The sequence below is a fragment of the Dipodomys merriami genome, unplaced genomic scaffold (genome assembly GCF_024711535.1).
Source record: "Dipodomys merriami isolate MVZ:Mamm:240054 unplaced genomic scaffold, mDipMer1.0.p SCAF_220, whole genome shotgun sequence".
Taxonomy (NCBI): Eukaryota; Metazoa; Chordata; class Mammalia; order Rodentia; family Heteromyidae; genus Dipodomys; species Dipodomys merriami.
This window is the reverse complement of record NW_027203605.1, coordinates 55,598-82,654: the sequence shown is the minus strand read 5'-3', so window position 1 is coordinate 82,654 and position 27,057 is coordinate 55,598.

The following is a 27,057-nucleotide window of genomic DNA, read 5'->3' as shown; positions in this document are numbered from 1 at the left end:
AGCTCAGCTCATCCAGGGCAAAACTAATGCCCCAGAACATTGAGGTACTGGCTATACCAGTCTCTCATCCCCCAATTCCCTGGTCCTGGAATCTAAATTATATGCCTCTGTATTCTGGGAATCCAGAATTGTCTAGAAGTACCTGAGAGGCCCAGCTGTTGCCAGAAGATATATTTGCCTACAATAAGGTATGTTGACATTTCCTAGACATCGAACAATACATCCAAGCCACCTTGGCCTCACCTCTCATGTAGCCCCATATTATCCTTGTTTGGGGAGCCTTCAGTCTGCTATCAAGGTCGAGTTGGCCAGAGCCACTGGCAACCACCCTTCCCCCACACCACTGCCAGCCTGCTGGGAGTGGGAAATGCAGCCAGGGTCCCAGCTGAGAAAAAGACAGGACAGAGCATGAGTCACCCTGGCCCCCAGAGGCAGGAGAGAACATATGCCAGCCAGCCGTGAGGACCCAAAATCCCCTGGATGAGGACAAAGATATGGACAGCCAGACTTGTGTCCCAAGGAAAAGATGGAATATGCAGGTCTCTGGCAATTTGGGACTCATTGTAGACCATGATAGGGGACTAAAGACAAGGTTGCTATTGAGGAAGGGCTCCATCCAAGGTTAGGAAGAGGCAGACAAGCACCCAGGAAGTGGGTAGAGAATGATCAGGGAAAAATACACACACATAGAAACACACACACACACACACACACACACACACACACACACACAAACACACACATGGGTAGCCCCAGGACTCAGCAGTCCCTGAGAAACTGAACATCCCAAACTCCAAGAAGATGGCACTACCATCATCAGGCCAAATGTTGACAAAATTCAGAGCCTCTCACACATCTGGAATGGCTCATAAAACAGCATGGCATTTCCTACTGTACACCCCACGATGAAGAAAACTCAGCCACAGCATTTTGGTTGTCAGTCATGGGGTTTGAACTGCGTGCCTGTGTGCTATCCCTCAGCTCTTCAGTTGAAGGTGTGCGCTCTACCACTATAGCCATAGCACCAATTCCAGTTTTCTAGTGCTTCCCTTGAGTTAACATCTCACAGACTTTCCTACCCAAGCTGGCTTTGAACTGTGATCCTCAGATCTCAGCCTCCTGAGTAGATAGGATGACAGTTGTGAGACACTGGCAGTGCCCGGTTTCAGCCACCTTCTTACATCCAGGGGAAATCCAAAATGTCAGGCCATAAAGCACATGCAAACCTTCACTTTCAGACTTTGAAACTAGTATCCAAAGCCATTCTTCCTTTGTTGGAGAGAATATAATCGACACTGCCCTCCAACCCTACTCCCATTCTCCCACTCCCTGCCTAAGATAGGCCACAACCTCTGGAGTTCTTGGTAAGACAACGCCCAGCCTGCTGTAACTTTACACTTGGGCAAACGTGGGGAGTTCTTAGAAATGGCTGTACACTGAGGCCAGAACCTGGTGTCCCAACAACAGCAACCCCACTCCTTCACCATCTCTGGCAAACAAGGGGTGTCTTTCTTTCTTGTTTTTTTGGATGAGGGGCTTGAACTCAGGGCTTGGGTACTGTCCTAGATGATGAATTTGCTCAAAGCCAGTGCTCTACCACTTGAGTCATGGCACCATTTCAAGTTGGAGATTGGAGATGAGAATCTCATCAGAATTTCCTCCTTGTGCGGGGAAACAAGACCCTCTGGATCTCAGCCAGGATGAAAGGCATGAGCCATCAGTGCTTGGCCTATGATGTCTCATTCTTTACAATTTCCATCTAGTCTTCCTCTAGACACTACCACCTAGACTCTCCTCTACCTCCCTCAGGGACAGCAAAGGGAGGCTCAGAATCTGGGAAGGACCATGGGCATAAAAGGGGCCCTATCACATCACTAACCCTTTCTAAGCTCCCATCCACTTCCTCTGGATGGCCTGGATGTCTGGCGAGATCAGACCTACTAGGACTTCTTAGGCCTGCCCTGTATCACACCCCCCCCCCGTCACACCCAACCGGTATCTGAGAATTTCTGGGGCCAGCTGCTCCATGTCCCAGTGGAAGACGTTGGAAAGTTGCTGATAACTGGGTCCAGGGGTGCCCAGGGCAGAAAGAGTGTCCAGATCCCCTCTGTCAAAGAAGGAGACACAAAGCATGAATGGATCTACTAAGTGCTACAGTGCACACCATCCACCTGTCACCCAGGTCCCTTGGAGTGAAGTTTTACCTTGACAGAGCTGGGGCTTGAACTCAGGGTCCAGGCGCTGTCCCTGAGCTTCTTTTGCTTGATGTGAGCACTCTTCCACCAGAGCCACAGTACCACTTCTGGCTTTTTCTGTGTATGTGGGACCTAGGAATCGAACCCAGGGTTTCCTGTGTGCTAGGTGAGCCCACTACTGCTAAGACAAAATCCCAATATTGGATGGCTGTTCTTCTGTGACCCCTTAGGCCTGACTCGGGACAGTCTGGCACATCTTTACCGAGTATCTAACCAGCAGCCTTGTCTGGAAAAGAACACGCTCTGCTATGTTGTCCTTTATCTATGGCATCTTTTCTCTCTGTGCTTCCTGTCCCATCCTCCTTCTTAAGCAAGACCTCCTTTCAAGTGCTGCCTCTAAAAAGCCCTCTCTAATCACCTTGGCAGAGGGGGATCTTCTCCACTCTGCAGGCTTTTGGCTTTGTCATGCTCTGCCTCAAGCTGGTGAGGTTGAGAGCGGACAAAGGCGAAGGCCTTGCTTTCACCACCCAATTTCTGAAGGCTCTGATACACTACCCAGGGATCAGTGCGGAATCACACTCTGTGAGAGGGCACTTGAGGCCCAGGCAGTCTAGGGGCAACAAATGGGGCCATTTCTTGTGTGGGTTTTTTTTAAATTTAATTTAATTTTATTTGTGAACATACTGTACAGAGGGGTTACAATTGCATGGGCAGGATAATGCGTACATTTCTTACCAAGCATTGCAGCCTCCTCCTTTGTTTACCCTTCACATCACTTCCCAGCCTCCTCCCTCCCCCCCAATCCCAATCCTTCTCCTGCCCCCCTCCCCCCCCTGCACCGACGTTGTAAAGCTCGTTTTGGACATGACAACTTGTACTTCTCATTGTTGCAACAGGTCCGCCTGTATCCTTAAAAAACTGGTTTTTCCCCATCTCCTCCACAAGTTATACTGACATCAAATATAGTGAAAGCAGGGGTTATACTGTGGGGGAGGGACATACAAAGCAACAAAGAGATAATCTTATAAATGCGTTAGAAACACATGCATGAAAGAAATAAAACATTAAATTACATATCTAAGGGTTCATTTTCCTGACATCACATTATCTGACCTTTTCTGCTTGACTCATACATATACTAGATATTGCAAATAAGGGAAATCATGGGACCTATGTTTCTTTGGGCCTGGCTTACTTCACTTAATATAATTTTTTCCATTTCCTAACAAATGGGGCAATGTCATTCTTTCTGATGGAGGCATAGAATTCCATTGTGTATATATACCACATTTTCTTGATCCATTCATCTACTGAGGGGCATCTGGGTTGGTTCCAGATCTTAGTCTTGTGTGGGTTTGAACTGAGGATCTGGGAGCTGTCTCTCTGAGTTTTCATGTTCAAGGCTGCTACTCTACCACTTGAACCACAGCTCCACGTCTGGATTTTTGGTGGTACCATGCATAGAAGTCTTATAACCTTGCCAGCTTATGGCTGGCTTCGATCTTTGATTCTCAGATCTCTGCCTACTGAGGAGCCAGGATGTCAAGTGTGAGCCTGAGCCAGACAGGCTCCAGAACCTTTCCTTTGAGCTTCTGTTTATCTCATGTCAACTAACAAGCCCTAGTTAAAATAGTCATTTATAGAGGATCATGTTCCTCTCCTAGGTCAGTTAACCCAAGGAGATAAAATATCTTTGGAAAAGGCTAGTCAGAGTTGGCCTAGGTGAGTGAGTGTGTGTGTGTGTGTGTGTGTGTGTGTGTGTGTGTGTGTGTGTGTGTGTGTGTGTGTGTATGAGTTTCAGGGATACCTACCCCCATCTTTCTGGTGCTTCTTTCACCCAGAGGTGAGTACCTCCAGGATCCCCACCCCAAGAAAGGTGGGTAGGGGAGGGTACTTAAGGTCACATCAAGTGGGATGATCTGAATTCTATCCTGCAACTGAAGCCAGGAGAGATAGTAGAGAGAAGGAGAGATTTAGAGGAACATCAAGGGAAGCCCCTTACCTTTGGCTACAAGTACCAGAGAAAAAATGTATCCTTCCTTTTTGGTAGTAAGAAAACAAATGTCCACTATTCATTTTTTTTTGTGAGTCCCAGGTCTTGGATTCAGGGACTCGGTTTCATCCCTGAGCTTCTTTTACTCAAGGCTGAGGCTCTATAAATTGATCCACAGCACCAAAACTGGCTTTTTTCAGGGTGGGGTGAAGGAGGTCGTTTATGGGAGATAAGAATCTCGCAGACCTTCCTGCCTGGGCTGGCTCTGAGTCACAACCATCAGAACTCAGCCTCCGGAATAGGCCGGATGACAGGCGACAGCCACTGGCACCTTGTTGGGTCTTTGTCCGAACAAAAGACGGACGGACGGGGTCCGAGGAAAGGAAAGGTAAGTGCGGCACTCACCTGTTCCCCAGCCTCCCTCAGCCCAGGAGACAATCAGACACAGCGGGGAGCCAAATCCAGCAGGTAAAAAACTCGTTTATTAACAGAGAGCAGCCCCTTTTAAAGACATAAAGGGCTGGTGCCATGGTAAGGGAGGAAGAGGAACCAATCACTGTCAAGGTCACACCCTATCATTCACCTGATCCTTCACGGGCTGGTTAGGCACTGATCGGCAGGTCAATTGGGCTCTGCCCACTCTACTCTCTCCCAGCGCCATCTTGGCTGCCCATGTGCTCTACAGTAAATTAGGCTCTGCCCACTCAACCGCCTCTCAGCGCCATCCTTGCTGCCCATGTGCTCCACAGTACCTGACTGCCACCATCCATTCATAGTCCCCTAGATCCAGTGCTGGGCTACCTGCACTGCATTCTCCTTTTTGTGAGTTGGAAGCAGAACTGTGTGGGTTTGATTCTTCAACCGCCTACCTACGTTTGAGCATTGTTCTGGCTCAGTCTGATGCCGGCTTCCTCCATATCCACAGCAATGACTTCACGCTGTCATAGAACAAATGTCCCCCAGGAGGTGTCAGACCTGGGGTCTTTCCTCTGCACACTGACTCTACTCCCTGAAATGACACACTGCAGCAACATGAAGTAGACAGAGTGAATTCAGTTTCTTATAATCAGGGTCTGGCCAGATAGGTGACAGTGAGGATCAGAGGCTCAGGATAGTGCTGTGCATTTGGACAATGCGATGCCTCCTCATCCACTTTGCTTTAACTGTCTTAGCAGAGGGTAGTGGGGAAAGACTCACCAGACAGACTGACAATGAGTAACCATCACAGTCTACCCCGGGCACAGAGGGGCTTACCTAAGGGAGCTAGTTCCACAGTCCAATTGGGAATGATCCTGACACACAGCCTACCTCCAGAATGAGAGGGTCACCTTGGGTCCCAGCCACATGGGAACACTGAGCCAACTCCTCCAGGACAAATTCAACAAGTTACTGAGAGAGAGACAGAGACAGAGAGAGAGAGAGAGAGAGAGAGAGAGAGAGAGAGAGAGAGAGAGAGAGAGAGAGAGAGAGAGAGAGAGAGAGAGAGAGAGAGAGAGAGAGAGAGAGAGAGAATTACACTTAATCAGGCTGCCGTTGGCACAGGCCTACAATGGAAACTACACATCGAGATATGAGGATCATGGTTCATAGCCAGCCGAGGCAGGAATGTCTGTAAGATGCTTATCTCCAAAGAACCACCAGAAAACCAGAAGTGGTGTTATGGCTCAAGTGGTAGAGCCCTAAGCTTGATCTGAGCAGCTTGTGGACAGTGCCCAGGCCCAGAGTTCAAGCCCCACGACTGACAATAAGTGGACTTCCCACCACATGAAATGGACTGAATAGCACCCATTGTCCTAGGGAGCATGGGCAAGAAGTCAGGCCAAGCTTCCTGTCTCCTGGGGGTCATGAGTAGGTCACCCAGCTTTTCCGTGCCTCATTTGTCCCAGCTGCAAAGCTGAACAGTGAAGGATCCCCTTCCTCATGAGGATAGGGTAAGGATGAAAGAGAGCCATGTTTTGTTTCATAATCCCATACCTTTAGCCTAATAAATAGCAGGCCCCTTCTGAGTCCTTTCCAGGTATCTTCTTGTTATATGCTCACAGAATTGCCAAGAAACTTATCTGATGACCGTTGTCTCTATGCCTGGCCCTGCCCTAGATTTCCCCTTGTATTGATCCCTTGTTTCCTCACAACTGTCCTGTGAGGAGACTGAGGACCAATGGTTCCAGGCTGAACGCAGAGCTTCAACTGTGGTCAAAAATCGGCTGCTTTGGACTAAGAGTTTGGGACAGTAATCTAAACCGATGAATGAGCATGGCGCTACATATCTACCATCCCAACTACAGAGGACAGGCATGGTGACACCTGCCTGTCACAGGAGTACCATGATCCAGCCAAGCCTGAACATATATGGAGTCTTTATCTCAGAAATGCCCAAGACAGAAAGGCTTGGCTCCCATGGAACAAGACCTGATTGGAAAACCTAAGCTCTTGAGTTCAAACCTTAATATACCAAAAAAATCTGAGACCTGGTGCTAGACGCTCATGTCTATACTGCTACCTACTCAGGATGCTGAGATCTGAAGATCACAGGTCAAGATTTAAAGTAGGGTTGGCCTTGCCCATCAGACGTCATGATGAGATGACCCAGAGTCTGACCCATGCCAATAAGGTCCATACTAACAGGGCTCACAGCCTTAATAAGTGCTAACCATGCTCTCTGTCCCCCTGGGGAGCCAACCCGTAAGGGCCCCACCCCCAGGTCCTCCCGTGCTCCCTCTGCCACCAACCAGGCCCAAGAGAGTAGACAGTTCCAGATCACAAAGGTCCCTTGTTTTTATAATTTAAAGGTGCTGAGTCCCCTTCAAACATCTGACCCTTCCAAGCCCCCAGACCTCAGCCACAAAGTCCATGCACCCCCCTAAAGACAGCGGTTAGAAGTTACCAAAGGGTCCAGCACTCCTTGTAACAACCAACTTCTACACACACACACACACACACACACACACACACACACACACACACACACACACACACACACACACACAGCCATCATGGGTGGCTCCTGTCTGTCATCCTAGTTATTCAGGAGGCTGAGTTCTGAGGACCACTGTTCAAAGCCAGCCACTCAGGAAAGTTTGTGAAGCTCCTATCTACACTGAACCACCAAATAACCACAAGTGGATCTGTGGCTCAAGTGTCAGAGCTCTAGCTTTGAGCAAGATATCTCAGGGACAGCACCTAAGCCTTGAGTTCAAGGCCCAGTTCTTCTACCTCCAAACACACACAATCACAGACACAGTCAGACAGACAGACAGACACACACACACACACAAACACACACAAGATAGCCCAAGGATTCTACAGTCCCTGAGAACAGTAACATGAACTCCCTCAATTAGGATCAGATCCCACCCACTAGAAGGTGGCAGTACCAACATCAGGCCCACTGTAGACAAAACATTGAGCCGCACATGTATCTGGAATGTCTCATAGACCAGTATGACATTTCCTATCATGCACACTGCTATGTGGAAAACTTAGTCACCTCTTTTTTGTTGTTGGTCAAGGTGTTTGAACTCTGGGCCAAGGTGCTGTCCCTCAGCAATTCAGCTGAAGGTGAGCACTCTCCCACTTGAGCCAAAGCAACACTTCCTGTTCTCTAGTGGTCTATCATCAAGTCTCACAGACTATTCTGCCCAAGCTGACTTGTAACCACGGTCCTCACATCTCAGCCTTCTGAGTAGCTAGGATGGGAGTTGTGAGCCATGGGTGGCTTCTGGTTTCAGCCACCTTCATATACACAGAGGAAACCCATCTCGTCAGTCCACAAACTTTTTGCAACCCTTCACTTCAGATTTTGATACCCAGCATCCAAATCTATCCTTCAATGGAGAAAATAAAGACAAAACAATCACATCTGCACCCCTTCGCCCACTCCCTGCCTGCCACAGGACACGTCCTCTTGAAGCTGTGGCTTCAAACTGGGGCAAACTTGGGGAGTTCTTACAAATATCTTTACAGTGAGTCCAGCACCTGGTCTCCCAAACACAGCACCCTCCCCACACCCCCACACTTCCACCATCATTTGCAGGCAAAGATGTCTTACTTTCTTTCTTTTTTATATTGTGGGGCTTGAACTCTGGGCCTGGTTGCTGTCCCTGAGCATTTCAGCTTAAGGCAAGCGCAAGCACTCAATTGCTTGAGCCACAGCACAACTTCTGGTTTTCTGCCAATTCCTTTTAGATAAGAGTCTCAGGGTCTTTCCTGATCTGGCTAGCTTTGACCCGTGATCCTCAGATCTCACTTCCTGAGTACCTAGGATAACAGCCATGAGCTACTGGCACCCAGCCAAACAAACTTCCATTCCTGTCATCCTCTTCCCCCAGGAGAATGAAATCTGAGGACTGCAGTTGGATGCCACTTAGCAGCAAGGCCCGTGAGAACTCTTTATCTCCAATTAAACACCCAAAAAAGCTGGAAGTGGAGCTATGATTCAAATGGTAGAGTGCTATCTTGGAGCCAAGAAGATAAGATCCATGCCTTAGTTTCAAGCTTTTTCTAGCATAGACCCACCCAAGAAAGGGAAGCAAGTGGGCACATGGGAGCTCAAAGCTAACACATAATACTCAGGACTCGCAGAACAGACCCCATCCAGCTCTGATTCTCTAGATTCTATGTCCTACACCATGGCAGTCTTAGATGGGACTGACCATGAAACAAGTTGGGACATTCAAGTACAACCTCATACTGAAGATCCCCTGACCTTATCACTCAGGATCTCTCGCTGTCCTGCCTGAAAACTAGGCAGTGAGGTAAGATCTAGTTATCCACCACATGATATGGGAACCAAAGGGATTCCTGGTCAAGGGACGGAGACTGGGGGGATCTAGTTCCCTCTTTGGGAGGTGAAAAGGGCTGCTCTATCCCAGAAATTTTCCTATGTTGTGAGTATTATCAAAGAAACAACCCTGCTCAGACCACAGTGCCTCTGATTTTTCCACCAGCCTCTACCCAGCTCTGCCCCAACTTCAGCCTGCCCTCTCTGAATCCTAGATCTGCCATCTATACTAAAGAGTGAGCCAGCTAAGAGACACACTTCCTGCCCTCATTCCCAGGCTGTCCTGTGTCAGTGGCATGCTTACCTCAGTCTTTGGTGAAGGAATGAACACCGGGAGTGGTATCGTCAGATTGAGCCCTGGAAAGTCCTAGTCCCTAAGGGTGTACTGCACAGGCATCCTGCAGTGAAAGGCAGTCAGGTTGTCAATGATGAACCCAAGGTGCCAGGACTTTTAATAGCAGTGTGGCTGGATCAAAGGCTGGTAGTCTATGTTGTCAGGCGAGGTCATGGCTCCAAAGGCCTGACACATGTGACCCAGGATCATTCTCCCTCTTCAAATTCCTACTTATACTTTGATCCCCCCCCCCTTGAAACTCTCTCACTCCAATACCTCCCTAGCCCTTGAAAACTTTCTTTTTATCTGACCAGAAAATAAACTCAATGAGGCTGGGCATAATTGAAACCTGGTGACCCACTCTGAGCCCTAGGTTCTACCTGAGGCTGGTTCCCTATATTGTCAGTGACCACACAGCTCCTGGATGGCATGAAGTTTCTGAGGGGTCAGTGGCTTGGTCCTCCATACTGGCTTTAGGCTCTGAAACTGTCCCCACATAGATTGTGAATAATTGGCTCCCTTGATCCAGAGACTCCAAACCATGGCTTGCATGTTCTCCCTTCTTCCTTCCTTTCCTTTTTTCTCCCTCTGTCCTTCCCTCCTTTCTCTCTTTACTTTCTTTGTGTCAGTTCTGGGCCTTGTACTCGGAGCCTAGGTGCTTTCCATAAGCCTTTTTACTCAAGGCTAGCAGTCTATGGCTTGAGCCACACATCCATTTCTGGTGTTTTATTTTTGGTAGTTAATTGAAGACAAGAGTCTTACAGGCTTTCCTGCCCTGGCCAAAAGCCTCAATCCTCTGATCTCAGCCTCCTAAGTAACTAGGATGACAGGCTTGAAGCACTGGCATCCAGATCAATCCAAGGTTTCTTCATGGGCTGTGGAACCAGGCCTGGAACTTTTCATTGTCTATGACCCCCAGAGCCTCGTGCACACTGTAATTGTTTGTTGGTTAAATGAATGAGCATCTGTCTATGACAATACTACAGAAAATCCCATCTGATTCAGGTAAGAATCCTCTGTGGGGGAGTGGGGAGAAAGCCTGATGTAGCTCTCCCACAGTTCTCCCTCCTCCCTCTTACCCACTCCTGGTGCCACAACACTTAACTGTTTTGGCTCTGATGGTGGGAGCCACTATGTACTCGCTACATTCCAGGGCCTCTGGGATGCCTGTCTTCTTAACGATCTCTGTCCAGCAGCTGACCAGCTCTGTGGCACTCAATTCACCATAGAGGTGTGAATGAGTTTGCTGTGAGCTGAATGGCTGGCTCAAGGGGACTCCTGTCCTCCCCCTGGGGCCGGCCAGGATTGTCCACCACATGTGGCCCTTAAATTTCATGTTGCAGATGAAGGATGCTTGAGGTAGCCTGGGTTCTCTGAATCTCCCAGAGTCCAGTACAGATGCTGGGAATCATCTCTGCTCATTGTTGGCAGGCTGGGGATGGTGAGGTCACAATGTCTGCTCCCCACAATGTCCTCAATTGGGGTCATCACCCTGGTGAGATGCAACAGCTGCCAGAGAAAGGCAGTCAAGGCACAATGTTCAAAGCAGGAGACAATCTGGCTTGGGAACTCTGCCTGTGCTGCTTTGAACATCATTGTTTGTTGGCTGAAATCATCCATCTAATTTGATCCATAATCCCAGGTATTAGTGGAAATTGCCAGCTTAAAAAAAAAAAACCCTGGAGAATGTGGTATTTAATTTGTCCCAATCAAACTTAAAGGGTTCCAAAATCAGTGGTCCCCTTTTCCTTCCAGACTGCCTATAACAGGTTACAGAAACTGGCATTCAGCCAGCCCTAACTAACTGCTACCTCCTGATACCGAGCGGGCTCCAGCAGGGTAAATGGACTTGCCTACCACTGCCCAGCTGGAAACAGCCCAGGTGGGACACAGACTGGATTCTGCAGGACTCCAGGGAGGATTGACACTGATCACTGCCCCAGGAGGGTATCCTCACCAACAGTGGGGGCCCACAACCCTGTGCCAGAAATGCCCACAGAGACCGTTAATGCCCTAGATATGGTTCCCCTCTCATCCATTGTCATGGTGAACCATCTGCCATGTCACACCATACCCCAGTCCCCAAAACCTCATAGCTTCACACCCCCTGCCTTATCATTTCCCTCATCTCGTTCCCTAATTATGTTGGGCAAACACATTCCATACCCTTGAATTACCTCCAACTAAACACACAAGAGCAGAGTGTCTGGCTTGAAGAATGTGGCTGTGATCTCATTCGCCTCATGAAACTTCCGGCTGGGGATAGAAGGACAGGCGACCACTCCAGTCCAGGGTTCACACAGTTCTTCTAGAGGAGGCCCACTCTGGCCCAGCAGCTACTGTGGGCTACAGGAAAGGGGGAAGAGAGAGGTGGAAAGGGGAGGAAAGTAATGCCTACTGAAATCTTCCATAAAGGAGCCATGAAACTGTGAAGGAGAAAACAAAAAGTGTGGCTGGGCTTGTACTTGGTATTGATGAAGAACAACAACAACAAATACACACACACAGAGAGAAATAAAATGTTTTTGCTGTTTTTAGACATGGTGACTTAAATATATTTTCATTGTTCTCATCTCCCTGCTCTCCCAACACACACACACACACACACACACACACACACACACACACACACACACACACCTCCAGAATGGTGACATATGACACTTCCATGCAGCACCTGCAATTTGCCAACTGATCACTCACCTGAGGACAGTCAGGCTGTACAAGGAGAAAGATACTCTCTCTCTCTCTCTCTCACACACACACACACAGACTCAGAGTAGTACTTCTCCTAAGTTTGTTGATTACTCATCGGAGCACGTGGGTTCCCATTCTCCGTTCCCTTGTCAGAACCAAGAGCTCCCATACAAGGGGAGCACCACTCTAATGACACAGCACGACCCCACCTCTCCCCTTCTCCAGGGCCAGACCCTTCTCCTTGGGAACAACCAGCCTTAACTCCCCATTCACCAAAACCCTACACCAGGATGCTGGGTGAAGGAATCCCCAGACAGGTGGGTCCTCAGAGCAGGGCTGTGAAACAAGCAGTGGGTCATGGGGTCCCAAGGGGGGTGTCTGACCCAGGGTGGGGGCGGTGTTGAGGAAATGGATGGGGTCCTAAAGGCTACATACATGTACAGACTCCTACTTCCAGCCTAGATACTTCTGGGCAACTGGGCAGATTCTTGGGGAGGACAAGGAGACCAGATGGACAGGGAACACCAGCAGACTCTGGCAGAGCTGGGAAATGTGATCACCCTGTGAGTACTGTTGACAGCTGGGGTGGGGGGATAGGCCGGTTATATGTATCTGAGGGTGTGTGTTCCTCCCATATATTCACCTAGTATCTGACCCCCGTGCCCTCAACTCCCTAGTGGGCTTTTCTGGGACCCTCCTCAGATGAAAGGGTGACTGAGCACAGAGGACAAGGGCTCACATAGCAAGGGAGGCCTATCTTCTGCATCCAACATCCCCCACTCCCAGCAAAAAAGGAAAAGACCCAATAAGGCAGGTGCAGAGGTGATGTTCCTCACCTCTGACTAAAGCCACCAGGTTCCCACCAGGGAGAGGAAGGGTGCAGATGTGGGACTGTGTGGCTCCCACTGCTCCAGCCAGGGGCTCAGTGGTGACCCCTTCTCACCCATTCCTGCATCTCCCCATTTCCAGGGATACTGGCCACTAGGGATGGGGGTGAGTTCCCAGAGTCAACACCCACTCCCCAACCCCCAACTCCTGGGGCGCATTTGTGGCAGAGTCAGGGCTGGCCTGCCTGGTGCTGGGGAGGCATGGTTGGGACACAAGAGGAAGGCGGGATTTGCGGGGGGGGGGGAGTGGGAGTGGTAGGGGGAGGTCGCAAGGTGCTGACCTGTGATCGGCCACTCACTTGTGCTGCTGGGAGAATCTGTAGGCTGTGGTTCTGTGTGCAGCGTGCAGCAATGGTGTGAGGGATGTGCCTGATGTGCTGGCTTTCTGTGCTTTGTATTCCTGGCCCAGCCCAATTCTCCCACAGCATCAGGTTTTGAGGCCGCCACCCCTGGTGCATGTGCCTGCTCTTCTCTCTGCTCTCTCTCTGCCCCCACTTCTCTCCAGGGCTGACCTGCCCCTGTTGCACAAGTGCTGCAGTCCATGTGTGCCCCTGGCTGCAGCAGATATGTGTCCCCTCAGCCACGCCCTGTCCTCCCCTGGGTCACGCCTCCTCCCTCCCTCAGCCATGCCTCCATCCCTGGCTTTGTGCTGTCCTGAATCTGCCCTAAGTCTACCAGGCCATGGCAGAAGCAGCCTCACCTCAGGTCAGGGCTTCCCCCCAACCTCAGCAGCTGCCAGGGGGGAGGGATCGAATCTCCACTCAGCCCAACAGAGGACTCTTCTCCATCCACCCCACACACCAAGCTGGTGCACGGTGTCTCTTTATGTTTGTGTGTGTGTGTGTGTGTGTGTGTGTGTGTGTGTGTGTGTGTGTGTGTGTGATTTTTGGGGATATCAACCTTGCAAGGACTCAGAACGATTTTAAAAAATAGCAAAAAGAATCCTGTGTAATGGACTCAGCACAATAGCAACCTTTGGGATCCTCATGGTAATCTAATGACTAGTAAGATAAGACATGCCATTTTAACATCACTAAACTTACATATCATAGTATTATGACATCATATGTCATAGTGACATTATAGACATATTGTGAATGCCTATTCTGTGATTTCATTCTATTTCAAGTGAGCAATATTGGTGGATTTCAGAAATCCATTGTGACCTCAAAGCCATTGTGCTGTGAAAATCCCTTTGTGACATCACAGTGCCATTGAGATAGTAACCTGTTGTGACATCACAAACTGGTCCTGTCCATTGTGACCTCATCACCAAGGTGACATCACAAAGCCATTATGATATCACATTGCTGTTGTGACAGTACAATCACCTTGAGACCTCCCAAACCCATTATGACGTCTTTAGCACCTTTAAAAAAACACATGGCCTTTGTGACATGACAGTCCCTTTGTGTACCCATATCCTCATTGTGAAATTTCAATTGAGATCAGATATGCCAAAGAAATATCACAAAGTATTTACAATATAATCATAGGTGTGACATCACATTGTCATTGTGACGAAATCAGCTCATTGTGACATCACAAATCTGTAATGACATCATACCACTATGACATCACATTGTCATTGTGACATCATATATACATTATGAATGCCTATTACGTGATTTCATTACATTTCCAATGTGGCATGTGGATTCATATCAAAAACACATTTTGACTTCATAACCATTGTGACATCACAAACCCTTTGTGAGGTAACATTGAAATTGTGATATCTCTAAACAACTGTGACAACTCAAACATGTCCTGTCCTCAAAAGTTTTGTGACATATTGCCACTGTGTTACGTTAGGCCCATTGATAGCTCAATCTATTTTCGACCTCAAATTATTTCAGGAATGACATGAAATATTAGAAATATACTTTGACATCATGAGCATAGTGACATCACACTGCTAGATGTAATGACCATTGTGTCATATTGTCACATCACAAATCTGTTTTGACTTCATTACATTTGTGTCAACAAATGCTTTGGAAGCCTCACAAGCCCATTCTAAATTTATATACTCATTGTGAGTTAATTACAATTGAGGTCTGGAATGCCATTGTCACATCATCAATCTACTGCAACATCACAAAACAATTTTGAACTCATCATTATTATAGAATCACCAATTAATTAGAATTTGACATCATATTGCAATTGTGATATTACTGTACCATCATGCTTTCACAAACCTATTATGACTTAATCACATCTTAGAAAATGCATGGCCTTTGGGACATCAAGATCCTTCTGTGAACTTGTATCATGGGGAACTTGTAGCAATGGAAATTTGACATAATATGTGATATTACAAACTAGTTTTGACATCATTAACCCATTTTTATATCATTAACATTTTGACAACCAAAACCTGTTAGGAACTTTAGCACTTTTGACAAAAATCATGGCGTTTGTGTCATCACAGTTCATTTGTATATGTCATGGTGACTTCATTCTCATGTCCTCACTGTAAACTAATGGCAATTAAGATCTGACATACCATTGTGACATCACAAACCATTTGTGCCATCATCACCAGTGTGATATCAGTCATTATGACACCATCAGCACATTGTTACATTAACAAGCTACAATGACCTCATAGCATTATGACACCACATTGCCATTTTGCTGTCTTAGACACATTGTGAATGTATATCCTGTGATTTCATTCTATTTAAAATGTGGCATGTCAGTTGATATCAGTAACACATTGTGACCCACCATTGTAATATTATAAACCCTGTGTGACGTCATAACAGGTGTAACATCATATTGTTGTTATGACATCTTTAGCTTATGGTGACATCACAAAATGGCAATGACATTATAACATTTGCCATTATGTCATTGTGATATCATAGTCACATTATGAATGCCTAATCTGTGATTTCATTTTATTTGAAATGTGGCATGTGAGTTGATATCAGAAACTCATTCTGATTTCACAACGATTGTCACATCAAAATTCCTTTGTGACATTAATTTGGCAACGTGACATCACAATGGCAATGTGATGGAATTAAGACATCATGATATCAAAATGGTCATCAACACACAATGGGTTTCTGATAACCGACATGCCACATTAAAAATAGAATCAATAACATAATAGGCAAACACAACGTGTCTATGACATCAGAATAACAATGTGATGTGGAAATGCTATGATGTCATTGTAGTTCAAAATGATCTGATGGTGTCATAATGGCAACATGGTGTCACAATTATGATGTCAGAAAGGATTTGTTATGTTTCCTTGGTATGTGTGATGTCAGTTGTCATTAGTTCCCCATGAAGTTATGAATACAAAAAATGTTCTGTGATGTCACAGAGGCCGTGTGTTTTCAAAGGTGATTATAAGTCATAATAGTTTTGGAATGGCACAATGTGATCCATAATGTCACAATGGAATGAGATGTCCCTTTCGGTTTTGATGTCACCGTGGTGATGAGGTCACAATGGCTTTGTGATGTCACAGTTTGTTTGTAATATCAGAATGATCCAATTTCAATTACTCATAATTCAATATGAGGATACCATTTGATAGAAGAAGCTTCATAGTGTGAGGTCATACTATGTGAAAACCCAACGGGACAGTGATTTCACAATGACAATGTGATGTCTCAACATCATGTTATAATAATGTTCTGATGTCACAATTCGCGATGCCATACTGATGAGGAGGTCATAAATTAGTCATAACTTGTGTGAAATGCTGCCATTAGGATATTTTGGCTTTTAGTAAGCTTATAATCTGTTTTGAAACATAATAATTCAGGTATGACATATGATATCAGAAATTGACTCTGACATCATGAACATTGTGACATCATGAACATTGTGACATCACATTGATAGACATCAAGATCATAGTGGCACATTATGAACTCACAAATCTGTTAGGACTTCATCATATTTGTGAAACACATGACTTTAGAGACAACACAGTCCCTTTGTAAACTCATATCTTCATTGTGAATTAATGACATTTGAGATCTGGCATGCCATTGTGACATTTCCAACCAATTGTGACAGCACAAGCCTATTATACTAGAAACACATTGTGATCTAATAGTCATTGTGACATCACAATCCCTTTGTGACCCCACATTTCCATAGTGATAATACTAACCCACTGTGAAATTCCAATCCTCTCAAGCCCAATCCAGGTATGAAATGTGATACTCGAATCCAGTGTGACATCTAGATCATGGTGACATCACACTGATAGACGTTATGAGCATTTTGTCACATTCTGACAACACACACCTGTTAGGACTTCATCACTTTTGTGAAAATACATGCCTTAGGAGACATCAGAGTCCCTTTGTGAGCTCATGTACTTATTGTGAGTTAATGAAAATTGAAATCACATGTGTCATTTTGATTTCACCAACCCATTTGGACATCAGACACTTCTTGTGAATTCATCTGTGTGGCATCACAAATTATGATATCAAAACATTATTAAGTCATCATATTGCAACATCACATTGCCATCGTGATATCACTATCCCATTGTGTTTTCAAAAACCTAGTATGTCTTCATAGCATTTTAGAAAATTCATGGCCATTTATACGTGTCTTCTTCTGTGAACTCATATCCTCATTGGACATGTGAAATTGGACATGTGATTATGAGATGTGACTTCACAAAACTATTTGATATCATCACCAATGTGTAATCACAAACCCAGTGTGAGCTTTCATTGCCATTTGACATCACTATAACATTGTGACATCACAAACCTATTAAGACCTCATATCACCTTTGAAAAAACACATGTCAGGCTGGGAAGGTGGCTCAGTGGTAGAGCACTTGCCTTGCATGCATGAGGCCCTGTGTTCGATTCATCAGCACCACATAAGCAAAAAGAAAAAAGCCGGAAGTGGCGCTGTGGCTCAAGTGGTAGAGCGCTAGCCTTGAACTGAAGAGCTGAGGGATAGCACCCAGGCCCAGAGTTCAGGCCCCACAACCGGACCCCCCCCAAAAAAAAAACAGAAAAGAAAAAACACATGCCCTTTGTGACAACACAGTCCCTTTGTGGAACTATACCCTCATTATGAACTGACAATTGATTTCAAACATGCCAATTTAACATCATGAACCCTTTGTGACATCACCAGAGTGACATAACATTTTCATTATAACAGCATCAACTGCTTTTGACATGACAAAACAACAATGACAAGATAGCATTATGAGATCACATTGTCATTGTGATGTTATAAAAAGATTGTGAATGCCTGTTTTAATATTTTTTTGTCGGTCATGGGGCTTGAACTCTGGGCTTGGGTGCTGTCCCTGCTCTTCAGCTCAAGGCGAGTGCTCTATCACTTGAGTCTCAGAGCCACTTTCAGTTTTCTAATGGTTTTTATTGGGAATAAGATTCTCATAGATTTTCCAGCCTAAGCTGGCTTTGAACCGGTAACCTCAGATCTCAGCCTCTGGAGTAGCAAGGATTACAGGAGTGATGCAACGGCGCCCAGCTTTTTCATTTTATTTCAAACGACATGCGTGTTAATATCAGAAACATAATGTGAACTCATAACCATTGTAACATCATAAATCAGCAATGACATCAAATTGTCATTATGACACCTTCAGCTCACTGTGACATAACCAAATGACAATGGCATCACAGCAATATAAATCACAGTGACATTGTTACATCATAGACTTAACAGTGTGAAGGCCTATTATGTGAATTCATTCTATATCAGAAACCCATTTTGACCATAAAACCATTGTGATATCACAATCCTTTGTAACATCACATTGCCATTGTGATATCATTAACTTGCTGTGCCATCACAAACCAGTCCTGTCCTTATAAGTTTTGTGACATACTGCCATTGCCATATATTTGGCCCTTTCTGAGCTCATAATCTGTTTTCAATCTGATATTTCTGGTATGACAGGTGATATCAGAAATCCCCGGTGACATCTAACTGCCAGATGACATGACCATTTTGTCATATTGTGACCTCACATTTCTAACAAAACATGCCTTTGGAGACATTACAGTCCCTTTTTGAACTCACATATTCATTGCCAATTAATTACAGTTGAGATCCCCCATGCCACTCTGACATCATGAACCCATTGTGACATCACAAACTTATTGTGACCTCATCATGAGAATAGCATCAACAACTAATTGTTGTATCAAATCATTATTTTGACATGATATTGTGGTATTACTGTTGTGATATCACTATCCCATTGTGTTTTTACAAACCTTTTATGGCCTCATCAGATCTTAGAAAATTCATGGACTTTGAGACTTCAAGCTCTTTCTGTGTACTCATGTACATATGACCTCTAAGGCAAGGTGAAAATACATTGAGTCACATTTAATATAATAAACCATTTTTCACTAGAAAGGGGACTGTGATGAACTTATCCAGGACTGGATACCCAGGTTCAAGAGCAGCCTTTGACCACCAAACCTCAGACCTCCAATGGGCAGCTCCACCCTTTCTTAATTGTTCTGCAAACCACCAACCACAAAATTATGATCTCCAAAGCTCCAAAGCTCAATGGACAAGGCTTTTTTGTTTTCCATTCTTCCCTCCTTCTCTACAGACGTGTCATTCCTTCCTCATCTTTCCCTTTTTCCCTTCCACCACTTCCTTCTTCTCTTTAGGCCTCTGCACTCTCCACAGGCCTGCCCTACTCTGCCCCAGTGACCAATTGCCAACCTTCTGCTCTCCCTCAGCTTCCCCCCTTCTCAGGTTTTTCCTTTCCTGCTGTCTGACAACTTTCTTCCATCCAGGTAACTCCCATTTTTATCTCCCCTTACAATGCCCTGAAAATGCAACATATATATAGGTTGTACCCCTCCTCCCTCCAACGGATCTCAATACTAACAGATTTCAGCCATCACTTCCAAAACTGCCCAATGCTCAATCACTTCTTGACAGCTCACCGTGTGAGGCTTGACACCTCCACCTTTGGCAGCATTCCCCACACTCTTTCGTGGGCCAAGCCAAGAATTTACAATGAATATCAGCTCCTACAGATAATTCTGGCCCCACTGGTTATTTTAGTATCCTCATAGTGAATTAGAAGAAATTGAAATTGTCTATGTCACTGTTATATTACAAACTTGATGAGACATCTTTAACTCTTTGTGACCTCATCACCTTGGAGACATCACAAACTCTGTGTTATCACGTTGCCATTGTACCAACATGATCACATTGTGAAATCCCAAAACTATTATGACTTCAGAAGCTTTGAAAGAAAGCATGGCCTTTGTGACATGACAGGCCTTTTGTATACTCCTATCCTCATGTTGAGCTAATGACAATTGAGATCAGGCATGCCAATTAACATCGCAAAACCTTTGTGACATAATCACCAGTGTAACATCACATTGTCATTATGATAACATCAGCCCATCATGACATCATAAAACAACAATGACATCAAATCACATGTAATTGTGATGTCACAGATACATTGGAATGCCTATTCTGTGATCTCATTCTATTTCAAATATTGCTGGTGGGTTGATATCAGAAATACATTGTGACCACATAAGCATTATAATATCACCATACCTTGATGACACCACGTTGCCATTATTATATCACTAATGCACTGTGACATCACAAAACAGTCTTATCTACATAAATTTTTTGACATGCTGCCAGTGTGATCTCTTTGGCCTCCCTGAGTTCATAAGTTGTTTAACTCATAATACTTCAGGCATGATATGTGATATCAAAAATCCACTGTGATATCATGACCACTGTGACATCACACTGCCAGATTTCTTGACACTCAGTCACATGAGACAACACAAACGTGTTAAGACTCATTACACTTGTGCCAACATATGCCTTTGGATACATGATTATCCATTGTGAACTTATATAGTCATTGACAATTAGAGATCTGGCATGAGATTGTGACATCACCAACCCATTGTGAAATCACAAACCTATGTGACCTCATCACGTGTATGGCATCACCATTTGTAACTTCAAAACCATACTATCTCATGTAATGGTAGCATCACATTGCCAATGGGATATCTCTATCTCATTGCATTTTCACCAGCCTATTATGTCCTCATAATATTTTACAAAATTCATGGACTTTCTGACTTCTAGCTCCTTACCTGAACTCGTATCTTCATTGTGATCTAGTAGAATGAAATTGGACATGTAATGGTGATATTACACATTCATTGTGACATCACTATCCAAGTGTGACCTTATTATCACTTGACATCACAAACCTATTGTGACATCATATTGCCACAGTGATATCATGATCACCGTGTGACATCCCAAAACTGTTGTGACCGCTTAGCACCTTTGAAAAAGCACATGGTGTTTGTGATATCATGGTCCCTTTGGGTAACCATGTCATTATGAACAAAGACAACTGACATCAGACATGCCAAATTACCATTACAAATGCATTGTGACATCACCTCCAGAGTGAGCTCACATTGTTGTTATAATACCATCAGCCCATTGTTATATTCCAAGATGACAATGACATCATGGCATTATGACATCACATTTTCATTGTGAGGTCCTAGAGACAATGCGATTGCCTATTCTGTGATTTCATTATATCACAAATGTGGGATATAGGTTTATTTCAGAAACCCATTGTGACCACACCATCATTGTGACATTGCAATCCCTTTTTGACCTCATATTTACATTGTGATATCATTAATGCAATGTAACATCACAAACCTGTCTTGTCCTCATAAGTTTTGTAACAAGCGACTACCTTGGCCGGGCTAGATGCGGAGAGCTAAATTCAGTCTCAACCATGAACCTTCAGACCTCCAAAGTGCAGTTCAGCCATTTGTTAACTGGTCTGCAAACAACCAACTGCCAAATTAATGATCTCCAATGCTCCACACTTCAAAGGACAAGGCTTTTTTCCTATCTCTTCATTCTCCTTCTCTACAGATCTGTCCTAACTTTCAGCTCTTTTCATTTTTTCCTTCCAGGATTCCATTCTTCGCTTCAGGCTACTCTGCTCTTGACAGGCCTGCCCTGCCTTGTTCAGGTGGCCAGTTGCCATCCTTCACCTCCTTCTCTCTCTCAATTTCCTCTCCTCCCAGGTCTTTGGCCTCCAGCAGTCTCATCACTTCTTTCCATCCAGGCCTTTAACCTTTTTCTCTCCCCTTCTCTTGCTCTGAAAATGCAGCTTATATATAGGCAGTACCCTTCGCCAACTGCAGTAATTTCTTGCCTTCCAGTTTTCAATTATCACTTACCAAATGCCCATGCCCATTCACTTCTTGGCAGCTCACTATGTGGGACTTGACATCCTATCTCCTTCAGCAGCATGTCCTGCCCCCTCCAGTGTCATGCACCCCCCCTTTCAATTGGTCCAGATTAGGAGGCCATGATGACTATCTGTTCCCATGGATTATAGGGGCACTGCTGTTTATTACAGTGTCCTCATGGTCAACTAGTAGCAATTGAAATTGGACAAATAATTGTGATATTACAAACTCGTGACATAACTAACCCATTGTGACCTCATCACTACTGTGACATCACAAACCCATTGTGACTTCACATTGTTGTTTTTGATACCAAGATCACATTGTGACATTTCAAATCTATTATAATGTCTTGTAACATTTGAAAAATACATAGCTTTGTGATATCAGAGTCCCTTTGTGTACCCAAAGCCCCACTGTGAAATATTGACAATTGAGAATCAGACATGACATTTTGACATCCAAAACAGTTTGTGAGATCATCATAATTGTGACATCACATTATCATTTTTATACCATCTACTCATTGTGAAATCACAAAACTATAATGATAGAATTATAACTTCACATTGTCATGGTGATTTCATAGACACATTATGAATGCCTTTTCCGTGATTTCATTCTATTTCAATTGTGGCATGTAGGTAGATATCATAAAAAATCAGGAACTCATAATCATTGTGAGATCACAATCCCTTTGTATATCATGTTGCCATTGTGATATTACTAAACCACCGTGATATCACAAACCTATCCTATCATGATAACAAACCTATCATGATAACTTTTGTGACATGCTGCAAGTCTGATACCTTAGGCCTTATTGTCCTCATAATCTGTTGTTGACCTCATTAGTTTTCATATATGACATTTGATATCACAAATTCCCAGTGACATCATGACCATGTTGGCATCCTACTGCCAGATGTCATATCCATTTTGTCAAATTCTGACATCACAAAACTTTTAGGATTTCAAAATATGTGTGACAACACATACTTTTAGAGAAACCACAGTCCCTTTGGGAACTCATATACTCATTGTAAGTTAGGACAATTGAGAATCATAATGTCATTGTGACATGCCCAACACATCACCAATATTTTGTGACCTCACAACCAATGTGGAATCATCAACTAATAGTGACACCAAAACAATATTTTGACATGATGTAATGAGTTGACATTGTCATGGTGATATCACTCTCCCATTGTTCATTCACAAACCTAAAATGACCTCCTAACATTTTTAAAAATTCATGTCCATTAGTACTTCCAACTCATTCTGTGAACTAGTATGCACATTGTGAAATAGTAACAATTGAAAATGGACTTGTGTTTAGATATTACAAATCATTATGACATCAAAAGCCCATTGTGACCTCATCACAACTGTGTATAATAAAGCTATCATGACCCCTATGTACCTTTGAAAACACACATGGCATATGTGACATCATAGTCCCTTTGTGTACCCATATCCTCATTGTGAATACTTGACAATTGAATTCATATATGCCATTGTAACATCACAAACCTTTGTGACCCCATCACCAGTGGGACAACACATATTCATTATTACACAATTACCTCCTTGCAACATCACCAATTTACAATGACCTCATAGCATTATGACATTTATTGTCATTTTGATGTCATAGTCACATTGTAAATGCCTATTCTCTTATTTCATTCTATTTCAAATGTGGCATGTGGGTTGATGTCAGAAATATATTGTGATCTTATAAATATATGGCATCACAATCACTTTGTGACATCACAGTGCCATGGTGATATCACTAACACACTGTGATATCACAAACCTGCCCTGTCCTCATAAGTCTTGTGATGTAGAGCAATTGTGATGTCTTAGGCCCTTTATGAGCTCGTAATCTGTTTTCAACCTTATAATATTGCAGTTATGATATATGATATCAGAAATCCACTGTGGCATCATGACCATTGTGACATCACACTGACAGACATCATAAACATTGTGTCACACTGTGACATCACAATCCTCCTCTGATTTCATAACGTTTGTGAAAACACATGACTTTGGAGATACCACAGTCTGTTTTGAACTCATATTCTCTGTGATTTCATGACAAATGAGATCCGTTATGCCATTTGGATATCACTAATCAATTGTGACATCATAGACCCCTTACCGTATGGCATCACCAATTAATTGTGACATCAAAACCTTTTGTAATGTCACAATGTGACAAGATGATCATGACATCTCTCAGTGTGATATCACAATGGTCATGATGTCACAGTTGATTTCTGTTATCTCAAGTCATACATGAAATATGAGGTTGATAACAAATTATGAGGGCAAAAAGGTCTAAGATATCACAATGTCAGCATGTCACAAAAGTTATGAGGACAGGAGAGCTTTGTGATGTCACATTGTGTTAGTGATATCACAATGGTACTGTGATGTCACAAAGTGATTATGATGTCAAAATGGTTTGTAGGCACAAAATTGCGTTTCTGATATCAACTCTCATGCCACATTTGAAATACAATGAAATCACAGAATAGGCATTCACAATGTATCTATGATGTCACAATGAGAATTGTTGTCATAATGCGATTCTGTCATTGAGTTTGGTGATGTCACAATGAGCTGATGCTCTCATAATGAAAATGTGATGTCACACTGTTGAGGATGTCACTAACAATTTTTGATGTTATAATGGCATGTCTGATCTCAATTGTCATTACTTAACAACAAGGATATGGATACACAAAGGGACTGTGATGTTGAAAAGGGCATGTGATTTTCAAAGGAGCTAAGAGGTCATAATAGATTTGAGATGTAACAATGGAATCATCATGTAACAATGACAATGTTGTCACAATGGCTTTGTGATGTCGTGGCGGTGATCATGTCAAAATGGGTTTGTGATGTCACAACGAGTTTGTAATACCACAATCAAATTTCCAATTTCAATTGCTACTAGTTCACAAGGAGGATACTGTAATAATTAGCAGTGCCCGATAATCTATAGGGTCTGATAATCAGCATGGGCCCATCTCCTGGCCAGCTGGGGAGGACAAAGAATGCCACCAAAGAAGGTGAGGCATCCTGTGGGAGGGACTGATGCATTAATCACCATGTGTTGAGCTGTTAAGAAGTGATTGGGTTGTGGGCAGTTTGGGTTGTGATAGTCGAAAACAGGCAGTTGGAGTGGAGAAGGGGTACAGACTTTACAAAGGCTGCTTGTTCAGAGCAATAGGTGAGAGAAAAAGGAAAAAGTCTTGGAAGGAAAGAACTGGTGTGATAGCATAAGGGGAAAGACCTGGGTGGAGAGGAAGTTGAGAGAGGGTAGAAGGTGAAGGATGGCAACTGACGAGCCCTGCAAAGCAGTTCAGGTCTGTGGAGAGTGGAGAGCTCTAAAGAGAAGAAGGAACTGGTAGAAGGGAAAAAGGAAAAGACCTCGAACGAAGTATAGGTCTGTAGCAAAGGAGAGATAAAGAGAAGAGGAAAAGAGGCTGTCCCTTTAATGTTTGGAACTTTGGATATCATAATTTTGGGGGTTGCTGGTTTGGAGAACATTTATTATATAAAACGTGTCTCGATGGATTTTCTTGAACTACAGAGGTTTTAATTTTGAAGACTCCATGGAGATAATCCATTTGGATTGCATCAGGCCTTGGACCCAGGGAAAAATCCCCATAGGTGTGAGTGTCAGCCTTCAGGGTTGAGAGTCTACCTCGAGTGTTTGTCTCCGGAGGTCCAACATGGACAAAAGTCATTTATGTACCTCTAGAGGTGCATGTTGGCAAGATTGCCAGCTTGTTTAGGACCCCTCTGGAAGCAATTTGTGGCTTCCTTGGGACGCCATCTGGAACTTACTTGAGAGATAATGTAGGGCTTCCATGGGAAGCCATCTGGAACCTCATCAATAGTACATCTGCAACTTTCTTGAGAAGCCATCTGAGACCTATGCTGGAGGTCATCTGGGGCCTTCTCCAGGGGCCATCTTGGAATTCTCCAGAAGTCATCTGGAGCTTCCTCAGGAGGCCACCTGAGACCTCTTCAAAAGTAGCATTGGGGCTTTCTTAAGAGGCAATCTAGGACCACCTCCTGAGGTCATCTGGAGCTTCTTTGGGAGGTCATCTCAGGCTACCATGATGAGAAATCTATGACCGTCTTTGGACATCATCTGGGACTTCCTTGAGAAGCTATATAGGACCTTCCCTGGAGGTCATCTGTTGCTTTCTCAAGAGGGTTATTTGGAACTTCCTCTGGAGTTCATATGTGGCCTCCTTGAGTGGCCATCTGGGAGCTACTTGAGAGGTAATGTCAGCCTCATTGAAAAGACATCTGTAAACTCCTTTGGAGATTATCTGACACTTCCTTGGGAATCAATTTGGAACCTCCATGAGAGGTCATCTAGGGCCTACTAGGGAGGACATATGTGAAATCATCCAGAGGTCATCTGTGGCCTCCTCAAGACACAATCTGGGACATTCTCTCTGTCATCTGGGACCTCTTGTAGAGGTCAACATTGAGAGGTATGACACATATTGGTTAAGTGTCTGTGGCTCTTGGTCTTTGTATGTATGCTGATAGTTCTATCTGTGTCCTGCATACACCTGTTTACTTCTTTTCTCAGAATGGGAGAACAAGGCCTTAGGTTGTCATATCCAAAAAAATATTCTCCCCCAGGTTTACAGAATTCCTCAGAGGAAGATGCACTGATGTACTCTCTCTCCTATTCTTTGCCATCAGCACCTCTAATGTTAAGTCTTCCCATACCAAAAGTGGTTACTTGTACTAGTCTGAGGTGGTACAATGTGGTATGTTACCCTTATTACCTTTGAGAAAGGAACATGGAGGAGATGGTGGGCAAGCCCTATTTCTAGTATATGT